This window comes from Triticum dicoccoides, chromosome 7A (assembly GCF_002162155.2).
Source record: "Triticum dicoccoides isolate Atlit2015 ecotype Zavitan chromosome 7A, WEW_v2.0, whole genome shotgun sequence".
In the NCBI taxonomy this organism is placed as follows: domain Eukaryota; kingdom Viridiplantae; phylum Streptophyta; class Magnoliopsida; order Poales; family Poaceae; genus Triticum; species Triticum dicoccoides.
The window spans coordinates 612,456,715-612,467,427 of NC_041392.1; the positions used below are offsets into that span (position 1 = coordinate 612,456,715).

Here is a 10,713-nt window from a genome sequence, read left to right on the forward strand (position 1 = left end):
TGCTTCAATCTCACTATGTGGAAACGATCTTGAGTTGCTTTGGCTATAGTGACTGCAAGCCCTTTCCAACACCATATGATGCTAGTGTGTTGCTTCGAAAGAATCGAAGAATTGCTAAAGACCAATTGAAGTATTCTCAGATTATTGGCTCGCTTATGTACTTAGCCAGTGCTACAAGACCTGACATCTCTTTTGCTGTTAGCAAACTGAGTCGGTTTGTTTCAAAACCCGGAGATGTGCATTGGAAAGCTCTAGAGAGAGTTTTGCGTTATTTGAAAGGCACTGCAAATTATGGAATTCACTACACCGGGCATCCAAAGGTGCTTGAAGGGTATAGTGACTCAAACTGGATCTCAGATGCTGATGAGATAAAGGCCACGAGCGGTTATGTATTCACTCATGGAGGTGGCGCTGTTTCTTGGAAGTCTTGCAAGCAAACCATCTTAACGAGGTCAACAATGGAAGCAGAACTCACAGCACTAGATACAGCTATGGTTGAAGCAGATTGGCTTCGCCGGCTCTTGAATGACTTGCCGGTTGTTGAGAAACCTGTACCGGGTGTCCTTATGAACTGCGACAATCAAACTGTGATCACGAAAGTGAGCAGCTCAAAGGATAACATGAAGTCATCAAGACACGTTCAGAGAAGGTTAAAACCTGTCAGGAAAATGAAAAACTCCGGAGTTATTGCATTGGATTATATCCAAACGTCTAAAAATCTGGCAGATCCTTTTACTAAGGGTCTATCACGTAATGTGATAGATAATGCATCGAGGAAGATGGGTATGAGACCCACAATATGAGTTATTCACAGTGGTAACCTATTCTTTGTGATCGGAGATCCCGTGAATTAGATGTGGAAGACAAGTTGTTGGTCAACTAAGAGGAGAGTATCCTTACTATTCACAATACCACTCCATGAAGATGCAATACTCTCCTTATCTGCATGGCAGGTTGATGTATATCTTAATGTGTTCTAAGTGGCTTATTTAAGCAGAGATGTTATCCTGCAGAACATCTTTCCGCGGGGAAGACCCACGGTAGCCACGTATCGGTCAAGGCTTTATGTGAAGCTAGATTCGCAGAAAACTTGCAGTTCAAGGCCCAGTCCACTGTTCAAGTTGCTTACTAGTGTAGTATAGAGTTCTAGGTGAAATTTCAACTTAACAGTCTCCACTGCAGTACCGGTATATAAAACAGTGTTTTGGAACCAAAGGCAAATTTTTGTGTGCCTCTGGGATCTGGTGGGGAATTGCTGGAATTTTGTCTATTTTGGGCCTAGCCCAATAGCAGTTTCAGAAATTCCTAATAAATCCTAGAGGCCCATGCAGCCCATTTGTGCAAGGCAAGAGGTGGAACAAAAGTTTAGTCCTACATTGCTAGTTTAGAGGGAGTTGGACCTCTTTATAAGGGAGGTTCTTTCCCCACATGTATGAGTATGAGAACAAGAGGGACATCCACGCGCGCTCCTCCTCCGCCGCCCGCCTCGCCTCGCCACGACGCGCCGCGGGTTGCGGGAATGAGCCGAGCCGATGTCTAAATTTTTGCCACGCACGACGGGTATACGAAAGGTCACATGGGAGTTGAAACGTTTTCTGTAGTGGACACTGAATTCGAATTGCGCGCCTCTTCGGCCGCTGCCTGTTCGCTTCGTCTCCCTTCGTTGCTTCACCTTCCGCCGCAGCCTCTTCGCGTCCTTCTCCTATGCCTATATAAGAGAGGTCGCTCCTCTCCAGAGAGACACACCGAAGATCCCCTTCCTCTCGCCACAAAGTTTTTGAGCACTGCGCTGCTGCTACGTTCTTCCCCATACCGTCTTGCGGCGTGCACCGCAGGTCGAGACAGTAGGCCTCCGAAACCGCACCTTTTGAGTCCTGTACGGGAGAAGGATGATAAGGCTCCCGCCGCAGCCTCTTCGCGTCCTTCTCCTGTGCCTATATAAGAGAGGTCGCTCCTCTTCAAAGAGACACACCAGAAAATCCCCTTCCTCTCGCCACAAAGTTCCTGAGCACTGCGTTGTTGCTACGTTCTTCCCCATCCCGTCTTGCGGCGTGCACCGCAAGTCGGAACAGTAGGCCTCCGAAACCGCACCTTTTGAGTCCTGTACGGGAGAAGGGTGATAAGGTTTCTGGGGAGCGCTCAGCGCGACTACTGGCTGCTTCATCACGGACGATCCGGTCGTCGACGACTACTTCCCCGACGACAACTTCTTCCCCGACGTCCACGACCTCCTCGACGACATGGCAGGCGAGGACACCGACCCCAAGTCCAGCGCTTCTGCTACTGCTGTCCCATACGTGTTCTTGTCTTTCCTGTTAAAGGTTCTGTCACAGTTCCTTGTTCTAGTCCTTGTCCTACACATGTTAGGTTCTACTCCATATATGCTACTTGTTATACTGTCTGCTTTAGATATGATAGGCTACGGTTCATATATGCAGAAGCTATTTACATTCTCTCTGTCAGAACGCATGACTTGTTTTATCTCTTCTATATTAGTCATGCTTTATCTAGTATTTCTGTTAATAAAATCATTTGGTAAATTGCTCATATTTCCAATAGGTACATTTGCCAGCGCAAGAGTCTCCCGGACTACCAATGCTTCCAGTGTCGCTGGGTCCCCAATGTTTGTGTGTACTCCCTCTCTCTCAATTTACAGGGTGTGCGCGTACCCTTAGGTCGTCAATTTGACTAACCTAATATAAGTCATATATTACAAAAAATATATCAATATAAACTTCAGATGTTCTATTTTCAAAAGATATAATTTTTGTGTTATATAGTTTATATTGGGATGATAAAATTGATAACCTAGGTATACGCGTAGGATTTGTATAAACTGTGACGGAGGGAGTACTACAACTGAAGCTCCCTGAAAAGTCCCTTGGTGGTCTCGGCATAGTGCAGCCACTGCACTCTCCGGCCCTCGTCCCGAGCCCTACACCTATACACACCTAGAGGCAGGCTTCACACAGTGCTTCAGCTCCCCGATGAAGCGGACGAGCCATTCAAAATTAGAGGACGACGACCCCGTCTCCGCGACATCGAGCCTCAACTATTGCGCCATGGCTTGGGCCACCCCCTAGATCTCGTCGGACACCATGACCTCCCTGACTGTCCTCTCCACGGCACCTTTGTCGCAGATGTCCTTCATGTCCAGCCCTGTCCTCCACACGGCATCCACGAAGCGGCCGTTGGTCTGCTGGTCGAGGAAGAAGGGCCAGCACACCATCGGCACGCCCTCGACGGCGCACTCCAGCGTCGAGTTCCATCCTGCGTGTGTCAGGAAGCAGCCAACCGCCCGGTGCCGCAACACGTCGCGCTGAGGAGCCCACTCGACGATGCTGTAGTTGCAGATGGCTGCCGATCGCACGAGAGAGAGAATTTCGCGAGAGAGAAGATCAAGTCTGACAGAGGTATTTTGTGCTGCGCACTGAACTGCAGCTTTTCTCTGCTTTTCTGTTATTTGTAGCAAGCTCAAACGGCTGCCGAGATACAAGGAAAACGCCCACGTCTTCAGCTAGCCTACTGGTCGTGCCATCCCACGACGCCAAGCTGAGATCGAGCAACTACTTTGCCCGCACAGACCGCTACGATCATGCCATCCCATGACCCGGTGAGGCGAGCATTTCTAGATAACAAACTAACTGAAACTACTGACAGAAAACGCCTAACTGAATCTACTGAACCGTGCATGTACAGGTGCACGCTCCCGGTCCCTTTTATTCAGAGAAACAACAAGTTCAGTGTTGAGTCTTGCAACAGATTAGCTATCAATTCACCCCCTAAATCTGTTGCACCTGGTTGATTCCGAGCTTGAGCCGTAGTTCAGCGAAACGAGTTCTTCCCAAGGACTTTGTAAGTATGTCAGCTAGCTGATCGCCAGTCCGAACATGCTCAATGTCAACTCTTCCCAGCTCAACGCACTCACGAATGTAATGGTACCTGAGGTCGATGTGTTTGCTCCGTTCATGGTGAACCGGGTTCTTGCTCAACTCGATCGCAGACTTGTTATCCACTCTCAGTTTCACCTTCTGAACATCACCCCCGAACATCTCAGCAAGCAACCTACTGAGCCACACTGCCTGAGTTGCTGCTGTAGCTGCTACAATGTATTCAGCTTCACAGGACGACATCGCCACAATCTTCTGCTTTTGGGACGACCACGTAATCACACTGTCTCCAAGGAAGAAAACCAGCCCAGTCGTGCTCTTGCGATCAACAGGATCCCCCGCATGATCACTGTCACTGAAACCGACTAGTGTGTCACCCCTCCCTGCTCTGAATGTACAGCCGTGGCTCAAAGTTCCCTTCACATAGCGCAGAATTTGTTTCACTGCAGTCCAGTGTTCCTTCCCTGGTGCCTCCATGAATCTGCTCACAACACCCACTGCATACACGATGTCTGGCCGCGTGTTAACTAGATACCTGAGACTGCCAATGACACTGTGATACTTGGTAGCATCAACAACTTCACCATTGTTCTTCGTCAGTTTCAGACGGTTCTCCATCGGTGTCCAGCTAGGGTTGCACTGTCCCATGCCTGCATCCTCAAGTATCTTGGTTGCATAACTTGCCTGACAGACTTTTATCTCTCCATAATCTTGCTTTATTTCGATTCCCAGGTAGTAACTGAGCAAACCGAGATCACTCATCTGGAAAAGATCCTGCATCTGTCTCTTAAACTGTCCGATAGCAGAGTCTGATGTTCCAATGATAATTAGATCATCAACATAGACTCCAACCAGAAGAAACTCTTTGTCATCACCTCGTCGGTACAGTGCATGATCCAACTGACATCGCTCGAACCCAAGTGACACCAGTGTGGAGTCTAACTTGGCGTTCCAAGCACGCGGCGCCTGCCGGAGCCCGTATAGGGCCTTCTTCAGTTTGAGAACCTTTTGTTCACTGTTACTGCTGACAAAACCTGTTGGCTGATGCACATATACCTCCTCTGCCAAGTCGCCGTTGAGGAATGCTGATCGGACGTCCATGTGGTGCACTTTCCACTGCCGGTGTGCGGCCACGGCAAGCAGTACACGCACTGTCTCCAGCCGCGCGACGGGAGCAAAGACCTCGTCGAAATCAATCCCTTGCCTCTGAGCATAGTCTTTCGCCACTAGCCGTGCTTTGTTCTTCACAATATTGCCAGCAGGGTCTCTTTTCACCTTAAACACCCACTTCAAACCAATTGCACGATGACCAGCCGGGAGCGTGGCGAGCTCCCAAGTGTTGTTGGCGCGGATTGACTCCATCTCCGCTTCCATGGCGCCACGCCATGCCGGCTCGCTCTGTGCAACATCGATGGACGCGGGCTCCTCCGCAGCTGAGAGACACAGCCCGCTGTACTCAAGGGTGCGTGCCGGAGCGTGATCGATCAGGTGCTCGACGGTCTTGTACCGGAGCGGCACCCCCTCCGAGTCGAAGGTCTCGCCGTCCGGTGCAGACACCCACCCATCGTCGTCATTGGTGAGCGGCGTGAGCGATGGAGAGGCGACGGGGCCTGTCGGCGAGAGCGTGTCAGCCGCCCCGGTCGGCGTGTGCGGTGACTGCACCAGCCCAACAGGTGAGCATGGCTCCGTTGTTGTTGCTGGAGAGTGTGGCGATGCAGCTGTGTCAGTGGACACCGTGTAGGTTGTCGTCACGGGCGCCCCCGCACTGGAGTACACGACCGTGAACTCCCTGGTGTGAGCGGGCTCGGAGTCGCCGCCGCCCTTGCGCCAGTCCCAGCGCCGATCCTCCTCAAAGCGCACATCGCGCGTGATGTACAGGCGCTTGCCGATCGGGTCGTACACCCGATAGCCCTTGGTGCTCGGCTCGTACCCCAGGAAGACGCCCGGGCGCGACCTGTCCGCCAGCTTGGTCACGCCGGGTCCGACGAGCTTGACATGCGCGACACAGCCGAAGGTGCGGAAGTAATCCACCGCCGGCTTCTTCTTGCGCCACGCCTCGTATGGAGTGATGCCTTGCAAACTTCTCGTCGGTGACCTGTTCAGTATGTGGACAGCAGTGCGCACGGCCTCACCCCAGAACATGCACGGCACGTCCATGGCCTTCATGAGGCTGCGTGCCATCTCCACCACGGACTGGTTCCGTCGTTCGACGACTCCGTTCTGCTGGGGAGAGTACGGCGTCGTTGTGTTCCTCTGAATCCCCAGCTCTTCGCAGTAGGTGGCGAATTCAGTTGAAGTGAACTCGCCGCCTCTGTCAGTCCGGAGCGCCCGGAGCTTGACACGGCCTTCCATCTCTGCGTGTGCTTTGATCTTCTTGAAGTACCGAAAAGCCTCGTCCTTGCTCTTCAGTACCTCAAGCCACATATACCTACTGTAATCATCCACGATCAACAGAAAGTACTTGTTACCACTAGTCGTCGCCGGAGTAATGGGGACGCACAGGTCGCCGTGGACGAGATCGAGCGCGTGCTCGGCGCGATACGCCGACGCGCGCGGGAAGGGCGTACGATGCATCTTCCCAATGGTGCAGCCCTCGTAGAACTGATTGACGTGCGCGATCGCCGGCATCCCACGTACCATGCTCTTCGCTCTGAGATCGTGCAGCGCACGGAAGTGCAAGTGACCGAACCTGGCATGCCACCTCCAGGCCTCGTCCTGGGCTCCGGCGAGCAGGCACACGGGAGCGGCCAAGTTTAGAGCCACGGCGTAAAGCCGGTTGCTCGTCTGCCGCACCCGTGCGAGCAACAGCCTCTGCCTGTCGTACAGACAGAGCTTGCCGTCCTCGATCACGGACTTGCACCCGTTCTCATCAAGCTGCCCGAGGCTGACAATGCTCGTGCGTAGCTGCGGAATGAAGTACACGTCCGCGAGTGCGCGATGCTCGCCATTGCGGCATGAGAACAACACGACCCCGCGCCCACAAATTTGCACGACAGAGCCGTCACCAAAACGCACCGTACCTCGTACTGTCTCGTCGAGCTCCGATAGCATGTCGCGGTGCCCCGTCATGTGGTTGCTGGCGCCGGTGTCCAGATACCAGCGGTCGTCATCCGTGGCCACCGGCACGACCCGCGCCTCGTTGAGGAAGATCTCCGGGGCCGGGCAGCGCGCGTCGGTGTCCGTAACCTCGCTGCTCACCACCGCGCAAGTGGCTAGGAGCAACCCTGGCTGCTCGACGTCGACCTGGGCGACGTTGGCCTGCTGGTCCTGCTGCTCGCGCTGGTCCCTTGCCTTCTTCCGGCACTCTTTCGCCCAGTGCCCCTGGATGTCGCAGTATCGGCAGTCGCCCTTGCGCTTGGGCGTCGCCGGACCGCCGTTGCCGCGGCCACCACCTTGGCCACGGCTACAGCCGCCTTGGGAGTTCTTCGGGTTGCCGTTGTCACGCCCGCGTCGATCTCCGGACCCCGACGACCCGCCGGCTTGATCCAGCAGCTTCTCGCGCGCGCGCCACTCATCAGCAGTGAAGAGCAGCTGTGCGCCGGGCGCCGGTGTTTCCTCGCGGTCACGCACCTCGACCACAAGGAGTCGGCCACAGAGCTCCTCGTGGGAGAGCTGTTTGGTGTCCACGAGGGACTCATTCGCCACCGCCATCTCGCGGTAGGGCCGCGGCACCGTCCGGAGGACCTTGAGAACAGCCATGTGCTCGTCCACCGGGTCGCCGAGCGCCTCCAGCTTGTCGATGATCGTCCTGAGCCGCATCACATACGACTCGATCCCTTCGCCATCCTTGTACCGGAGCGCCTCGTACTCCGAACGGCGAGTCTGCGCCTTGGCTTCACGCACGCGCTCGACCCCGACGCGCATGGTCTTCAGGGTGTCCCATGCCTGCTTGGCCGTGGCCTTGGCGCCCAGAATACGCATGAGCTCCGGCGGCACCCCCTTCAGGAGGGCGATCATGGCGCGCCGGTCGTCGCGATCCGTACCTTGGCCAGTTTCCACCACCCTCCACAGCTCATCGGCCTGCAGCTGCAGCTTGGTGATCATGGCCCAGTCGGAGTAGTTCGTGCGCGTGAGCATCATCGGGGGAGCACCGCCGCCGCCACCGTGCACGACGCGCTCGATCACACGCACCCCCGACCCCACCTCTGTGGAGAGACGCGCCAGGCAGCGCCCTTTTCCTCCTCCTGCTGTTTCTTCGACTTCTCATCGTCGCTGCCTGCCATCACTCCGGCGGATCAGACACCGCCGGCGCCCAGGATGGATCGAACACCACCGAGGCTCTGATGCCACTTGTAGTTGCAGATGGCTGCCGATCGCACGAGAGAGAGAATTTCGCGAGAGAGAAGATCAAGTCTGACAGAGGTATTTTGTGCTGCGCACTGAACTGCAGCTTTTCTCTGCTTTTCTGTTATTTGTAGCAAGCTCAAACGGCTGCCGAGATACAAGGAAAACGCCCACGTCTCCAGCTGGCCTACTGGTCGTGCCATCCCACGACGCCAAGCTGAGATCAAGCAACTACTTTGCCCGCACAGACCGCTACGATCATGCCATTCCATGACCCGGTGAGGCGAGCATTTCTAGCTAACAAACTAACTGAAACTACTGACAGAAAACGCCTAACTGAATCTACTGAACCGTGCGTGTACAGGTGCACGCTCCCGGTCCCTTTTATTCAGAGAAACAACAAGTTCAGTGTTGAGTCTTGCAACAGATTAGCTATCAGATGCGCCCCCTGCCGCCTCCCACTGCCTCGACGGTTTCTCCGAGGAGCGCGGAGCTAGCCATTTGGACCATGTCCGGCCGGAGCACCCAGCGGAAGGCGTACCCGGTGGCTGCCAGGCCTGCGAGGAATTCAGTGAACTGCTCATGCGTGATCACGGCGAGGCTCCCCATGCTCACGTACACGACGGACCGGTCGTCGTGGCCGTCCAGCCACGCCATGCACCCGTCGTCCTCCCGCCACAGGCTCGCGCTTGCGGCGAACTTCGACCTCACGTGAAGTGGGCCTACCGCGAAGACGTCGCTTGTGCACGACGCGATGTGGGCGAGCGCTGACCGCTCCATGGACGCTGCGGTGTTGACTATGAGCGCATGTGCCTTGCTGGAACGAACGGTAACCTCGGCGAGCTTGAGCACCAAGGGGTCTTCGCCCCCTTTTTCAGCGCAGGAGAGTCCTCGAGGAAGATCTCGTCGCCGGAGGAAGTCCTCCATCCCCGGAACGCCACGCACCAGGTCGTCTGCAGGGAAGGCGGTCTCGCCGAGCTCGACGAGCTTGGGCATAGACAGGATCGCCAGGTAGCTGGACGCGCTGTGCGTGACGAAGGCGAGCGATGGGATGCCGAGCTCGTCAGCGATGTCGAAGGCGAACGGAATGGTGCTATCGGCGAGAACGCATGTCACCGGCGCATCGGCGGCAGAGAGCGGGGCCCGGTACGCCCGGTGGGCTCGGCGCATCGTCGGGTTGGCCGTCGGGGATGCACAGCAAGCGGAGGCCCGGTGGAGGCGCCTGAGCAAGACGACGGAGGTTCCACTCGGTGTGGAGGAAGGTGACTTGGACGCCGGCATCGACGAGGGCGGTGGCGAAATGGAGCATGTGCCCCTGCCGCGGCCAAGGGAACAAGAGAACGTGCACCGCGGCGTCATCCATCACCGCGGCAAATCGGCAGGTCGTCCAACTCGCAGATTTAGTGCAAGCTCGGGCCGGCGTTTGCTACAAGCGTGATGGAGTAAATGGCACCGGCGGTTCGAGAACTTGCGCTGCGGGTGCACTTAAGTCATGCTACTTGCAAATCGGAAAAATCCGTCATTGAACTTGCATTACGGGTGCAGATAGATCACACGGGTCATCTGAACCGGCCAGCTAGCCAGTTTTCTCCCTCTAACGGTCAAGCGCGATAAATTTGTTCACGACTTTAAACATATATGTGATTCGTGACTTTTAAAAAATGTTCGTGAACGATAAATTTGACAACTATTTGTTCACGACTTTAAAAAAATGTTAGCGAAAGTTTTTTAAAAAATTTGTGATCCGCGACTTTAAAAAAATGTTTGCGAACGATAAATTAAAAATATTTATTTAAAATATTTTGTGATTCGTGACTTTAAAAAAATGTCCAGGAATGAAAAATTTGAAAATATTTTTGAATGATAAATTTAAAAAATTTCGTGAATGATTAATTTGAAATTTGTTTGTTCACGACTTTTAAAAAAATGGTCGAGAACGATAAATTTGAAAAATATTTTTGATTCGCGAACATTTATTTAGAGTTGTGAACATTAAAAAAATTCTGATTCACGACTTTAAAAAAAGTTCGCGAACGGTAAACTAAAAAATATTTATTAAAAATATTTGTGAATCGTGACTTTAAAAAATGGTCCACGAACAAAAAATTTGAAAATGCTTGCGAATGATAAATTTGAAAATCTTCGTGAATGATTAATTGGAAAACTATTTGTTCACGACTTTAAAAAAATCGAGAACGGTAAATTTGAAAAATATTTGTGATTCACGAACATTTTTTTAAGTTGTGATCATTTAAAAAAATATTTGTGATTCACGACTTTAAAAAAAAGTTTGTGAACGATAAATTAAAAAAATATTTATTAAAATATTTGTGTTCGTGACTTTTAATAAATGTTCACGAAGAAATTTTTTGAAAATAGTTGTGAATAATAAATTTGAAAATGTTAATGAAAGATTAATTTGAAAACTATTTGTTCACGACTATAAAAAATGTTCGCGAATGATAAATTTGAAAAACATTTGTGATTCACAAACATTGTTTTTAAGTTGTGAACATTTAAAAAAAATATTTGTGATTCG

At 52.6% G+C, this 10,713-nt stretch overlaps 1 pseudogene; it reads right to left on the reverse strand.

The window, feature by feature from the left end:
- Positions 1 to 2,941: 2,941 nt before the first annotated feature.
- Positions 2,942 to 9,537, reverse strand: LOC119333700 (annotated as a pseudogene).
- Positions 9,538 to 10,713: the final 1,176 nt, after the last annotated feature.